A 6,134-nucleotide genomic window follows, 5' to 3' on the forward strand; every position below is an offset into this window, starting at 1 on the left:
TACCATCTAAGATATCAAGTTGAAATGCCCAGGGGCAAAAAGAGAGGAAGAGTATAGATGTCTACTCCTTTCTTAAGCTTGTGCAACCAGCTCTCAGTAAGTCACTTGCCCACAGGGTAGAGAGAGCCATACCCTGCCCATCCCTGGAGTCTGCATCACCCTCGGATATGATCCATCCCCATGTCAGGCCTCTGCTTGCCAGCCTTGCTTCTTTCTTTTCTGTGTGTTTCCTTGAAATCTGGGAGGAAAAGAGCTTTAGTCGCGCTCTCAGGGATTTTCCTCCCCCTGGAGAGGGAATTGAGTCACATCATTGTTGAGCAGGAGGACTTGGAGCTCATCTGGTTGACACCTCCCTGATGGACGCAGGCCTGGAAAGGGTGACACAGTTGAGTCAAATAGCAGGTGACCTTCAGAGCAGAAGCCAGGTGTCCATCCAATAGTTCATGAGCTTTCCTTTCTGAAAAATCTTGGTTCCTGGCTGAATGCTCTGGCTTGTGCCTGTAATCCTAGCACTCTGGGAGGCTGAGGCAGGAGGATAGCTTGATGTTAGGAATTTGAGACCAGCCTGGGCAACATAGTGAGATCCTGTCTCTACAAATAAATTTTAAAAATTAGCCAGGTGTGTGCCTGACCCCCTTTTTAAAAATTGTGGTAGAATATGTATATAACATAACATTTGCCATTTTAACCATTTTTAAGTGTGCAGTTTAGTGGCATTAGTACATTCACATTGTCTTGCAGCTGTCACCACCATCCATCTCCAGAGCTTTCCCTTCTTCCCGAACTGAAACTCTGCAACCATTAAACTATAACTCCCCTTCCTTGCTTCCCTCCAGCCCCTGTCATCCACCACTCTACTTTCTTTTTTTTTTTTTTGAAATGGAGTCTCGCTCTGTTGCCCAGGCTGGAGTGCAGTGGTGCGATCTCGGCTCACTGCAAGCTCTGCCTCCCGGGTTCATGCCATTCTCCTGCCTCAGCCTCCAGAGTAGCTGGGACTACAGGCGCCTGCCACCATGGCCGGCTAATTTTTTATATTTTTAGTAGAGATGGGGTTTCACCGTGTTAGCCTGGATAGTCTCAGTCCCCTGACCTCATGATCCACCCACCTTGGCCTTCCAAAGTGCTGGGATTACAGGGGTGAGCCGCTGCGCCCAGCCTCTACTTTCTGTCTCTATGAATTTGCCTATTCTAGGTAGTAAATGGAATTGTATATTTGTGCATTTGAGACTGGCTTACTTCACTTAGCATAAGGTCCTCCAGATTCATCCATGTTGTCGTATGTCACAATTTCCTTCCTTCCTAAAGCTGAATAATATTCCATTGTATAGATACACATACACACCACAATTTGTTTATCCATTTATCCATCAATGGACACTTGGATTGTTTCTACCCTTTAGTTATTGTGAGTAATGCTGCTCTGAACCATGGTTGTACAAATATCTCTTCAAGATGCCGTTTTCAGTTCTTTTGTGTATATACCCAGAGTAGAATTGCTGGATCATATGATAATTCCATGTTTAATGTTTCGAGGAACCCCATATGTACTCTTTTTAAAAAGCATAACGACAACGCCATTGTCACACCTACAAATAAATGAATCATGACTCCTTAATCACATTTAATATCCAGTCACTGTGAGGTTTCCAATTGTCTTATCAATGTTATTTTAAAAATATTTTAGGCCAGGCATGGTGGCTCATGACTGTAATGCCAGCACTTTGGGATGCTGAGGCAGGAGGATCGTTTGAACTCAGGAGTTCAAGACCAACTTGGGCGACATGGTAAACCCTGTCTCTACTAAATACAAAAAGTAGGCAGGGGTGGTAGTGTGTGCCTGTGGTCCCAGCTACTAGGGAAGCTGAGGTGGGAGGATCGCTTGAACCCCAGGAGGTGGAGGCTGCAGTGAACTGAGAACGCACCACTGCTCTCCAGCCTGGGTGACAGAGCAAGACTCTGTCTCAAAAGATAAATAGATAAATAAATAAATAAATAAATAAATAAAAGTTTCATTGTTTGAATCAGAATCCAAATAAAGTTCCTATATTACAATTGGTTGGTATGTCTTTCTAAAAAAATAAACTTAATTTTGGTGTCATATTTACAGAAAAACTGCAAAGGTACTACAGAGAACGCTCATGCACTCATTCGCTAGCTAGTTCTAATGTCAATATCTTGCATATTACTGTATATTTGTCAAAACTAAGAAAATAATATCAGCACTTTACTATGAGCAAACTCCAGACTTTATTCAAATTTCACTCCTTTTTCTATGAATGTCCTCTTTCTGTTTCAAGATCCCATCCAGGACCCCACACTGCATTTAGTTATTGTGTCTCAGACTCCTCCCATCGGTGACAGGTCCTCAGGTTTTGTTTTTCATGATCTTGAAAATTTTGAGGCGTCATGGTCAGGTATTTTGCAGAGTTTTCCCTCAATATGGGTTTGTCCAATATTTTTGTCATGATTAGCTGGGATTAAGACACTTTGGGAAGGCCAGGCGTGGTGGCTCACGCTTGTAATCCCAGCACTTTGGGAGGCTGAGGTGGGTGGATCACTTGAGGTCAGGAGTTTGAGACCAGCCTGGCCAACATGGCAAAACCCCATCTGTACTAAAAATACAAAAGTTAGCCAGGTATGGTGGCGCATGCCTGTAATCCCAGCTACTTGGGAGGCTAAGGCACAATAATTGCTTGAACCTGGGATGTGGAGGTTGCAGTGAGCCAAGATTACACCACTGCACTCCAGCCTGGGTGACAGAGCGAGACTCTATCTCAAAAAAAAAAAAAAAAAAAAAGGGACTATTTGGGAAGAATTTCACAGACGTGATGTGCCCTTCTTGTCATAGTGCATCAGGGGTACATGATGTCCCCACAGCATCTCTGGTGATGTTAACCTTCATCACTTGGTTAAGGTTGTGTCTGCTAGGTTTCTCCACTGTTAAGTTACTAAATTTCCCCTTTCCATACTCTGTTCTTTGGAAGTGCGTCACTAAGTCCATGATATGTCTGTAAATCTATTTTAATTTATAAAATAAAGTCTGTATAGAGGGGAACCTTCTCTTTCTATTTTTTTTTTTTTTTTGAAATTTACTTGTTGAGGAAATCAGGTCATTCATTTGTCTCGTACTGTGTCCTGCAGTCTAATGTCATTTTACATCTTCCCTTGCCCTCTGTATTTCCTGTAAGCTGGTATTTGGAGCTGGAGGCCTCATCTCCTTCCTGTTTGATTCCTTCAGCAGGAACAATTCATGAGTAGAGTTGTGGACTTCTGTCAGGAGGCTCTTGGTGTCTCTTTTTGTGAAGTTAGCAGCTATTGATTCTCAGTGTATTGCTTTGATTCTAATAACACCTTTAGGTTCCCTCAGGACTTAACCTTATCAAAGTACTTTCCTAAGTGAAGACAACTCATTTTCTACCCCCATTGCACATAGTATCTTCAGCAAATCGAAGTTACTGCCATGGTAAAGAACACCGTTATTTTATGTACAATTAAGAACAAAAAAACACTGCAAATTAATCTACAATACAACGCTTTCTTACATTGTCAGTATAATTTTGAGGCAAACTGAAGAATACCAAGGGTGAGTTACCATTTTCCTTTTTAACTAAACTCATAGTTTTATTTTTCCCTCAATTGAATCTCATTTTCTGGAAGTCAAGTCAACATCAGTGGGAAGCCTCTGCTGATGGAGGTCTGGTGTGCTGACATGGGCAGCCTGTGCAGCATGGGCTTGGGTCACACCAGCTTTTATTGCATGGCTTTGGCCCTTCCTTCATCTACCCCATGGATTGAGTAGTTTCTCCTGTCCTTCCTTGCATTGCTTGGTGTGTGGTCAGTTCTTTTGCATGCTTCTCTGTGACAAGACAGCTTATTCTAATTCTGTGTCTTCAGCATTCTTGCCTAAGTCCCCTAAGCACTTGGTTATAGCTTTGCAAGAAAGTATAGAATTGCAGCCATTCCTTTAGTGACAAATATTTGCTACTCTCCTATTAAATATCTGCCCTACTGCTGCATTTCCATGCTTTGCTGCACCCACACCAACTTTTAGTTTCCACATTGAATCGGGTTACAATCTTTTTGATGGTATTTTATTTTAGGTTCAAGGGGTACATGTGCAGGTTTGTTACATGGGTAAATTGCATGTCATGGGGGTTTGGTGTACAGATAATTTTGTCACCTAGGTAATTGGCATAATGCCTGATAGTTTTTCAATCCCACCCTCCTCCCATTCTTCACCCTCAAGTAGGCCCTGGTGTTGGTTGTTCCCTTCTTTGTGTCCACGTGTACTCAATGTTTAGCTCCCACTTATAAGTGAGAACACGTGGATTTGGTTTTCTGTTCCTGTGTTAATTCACTTAGGATAACGGCCTCCAGTTCCATCCATGTTGCTGCAAAGGACATGATTTCATTCTTTATTATGGCTGCATAGTATTCTGTGGTGTATATGTACCATATTTTCTTTATTTAGTTCACCATTGATGGACATCTAGGTTGATTCTATGTCTTTGTTATTGTTAAGAGTGCTGCAGTGAACATACATGTGCATGTGTCTTTACGGTAGAATGATTTATATTCCTTTGGGTATATACCCAATAGTGGGATTGCTGGGTCAAATGGTGGTTCTATTTTAAATTCTCTGAGAAAACGTCAGTACTTTTCATGGTGGCTGAACTAATTTACATTCCCACCAGCAGTGTATAAGTGTTCCCTTTTCTCTGCAATCTCGCCAGCATCTATTATTTTTGACTTTTTAATAATAGCAATTGTTTGATGATTTTTTTTCACATGAAAATTTATGGTTTATTAATCTTCTTGTGAAAAATCCACAACAGCCACAGAAAACATCATTGCAGCACCTTTACTCCTTTGGCTTTTTTGCCGGCACCAACATTGGCCTTTGCAGTCCCCCTGACTTTTTCATTCTGTTCTTGCGTTCCTTTCATTGCTTTCTTGAGGTCTTTTTCTTCTCATACAGGCCAAGTCTTGCAAGTCTATGTTTGGGTTCATTTTTCTTTGCATAATCCAGGGAATCGTAAATCATGCCAAAGCCAGTTGTCTTGCCACCATCAAAATGAGTTCTGAATCCAAATACAAAGATGACATCCAGTGTGGTATTGTACATTTTGGCTAGTTTTTCCCAAATTTCTGCCTTAGGCACTGTTGCCTTCCCGGGGTGAATGACATCAATGACCATTTGTTTCCTCTAAGTAGTCGGTTGGTCATGAACTTTCTAGTGCGGATAGCTATCGTGTCATTCATGATGGCGGTCTAATCTCAGACAGCCAGGGAAGAAAAAAGCTGATGATACTTTAAATGGTAATTAAGCTCCATAGCTATAGAACCAACTATGCACATACTTCAATTGAAGGTGATGCCAATATGAATAGTTATGGCCAAATGTTGGCACACACTATCATAACAACCACGTCAGAGATGCCCAACTGTGAAAGGCTGCCCAATTTCAGAGATGTTACAAGTTTTTAGGCTGGGCGCAGTTGCTCACACCTGTAATCCCAGCACTTTGGGGGGCCAAGGTGAGCGGATCACCTGAGGCCAGGAGTTCAAGACCAGACTGGCCAACATGGTGAATCCCCGTCTCTACTAAAAATACAAAAAATTTAGTCTGGCGTGGTGGCGGGCACCTGTAATCCCAGCTACTTGGGAGCCTGAGGAAGGAGAAAAGCTTGAACCTGGGAGGCAGATCTTGCAGTGAGCTGAGATCATGCTATTGCACTCCAGCCTGGGCGACAGAGAGAGACTCCACCTGAAAAAAAAAAAAGTTTTTAAAATGTGCATCTTAGAATCAATGAAATACAGGTTTCTGGTTATGTGGGTGACAAGAACCCCATTTTATTTATCTGGGTGACCTTCCCAAAGAATGTAGCTCAGTGCTTACATGGTATTTCAAAAATATTTGTTGTTGGAATGAAGCCAGCAGTTAATCAATATGTATATTTATTGAGCATTTACCAGGAACAAGGTCTAGTTGGAATGCATATTTGAAAACCCAAACCAATCCCTTTTTCTTAAAATAATAATTTGATTCTCCTCATCCTTATTACATTTCTATAGCTGTTCTTAGCCAAATTGAAATCTACTGCTATGTCAGTGGGCTTTTTGTTTCTTTTCCA

At 41.8% G+C, this 6,134-nt stretch overlaps 1 pseudogene; it reads right to left on the reverse strand.

Annotated features, from left to right (window-relative positions):
• Window positions 1-4,847: 4,847 nt before the first annotated feature.
• On the reverse strand, window positions 4,848-5,262 carry LOC107970470 (small ribosomal subunit protein eS24-like; annotated as a pseudogene).
• Between the last annotated feature and the right edge of the window lie 872 nt (window positions 5,263-6,134).

The sequence above is a fragment of the Pan troglodytes genome, chromosome 2, assembly GCF_028858775.2.
Source record: "Pan troglodytes isolate AG18354 chromosome 2, NHGRI_mPanTro3-v2.0_pri, whole genome shotgun sequence".
Classification (NCBI taxonomy): domain Eukaryota; kingdom Metazoa; phylum Chordata; class Mammalia; order Primates; family Hominidae; genus Pan; species Pan troglodytes.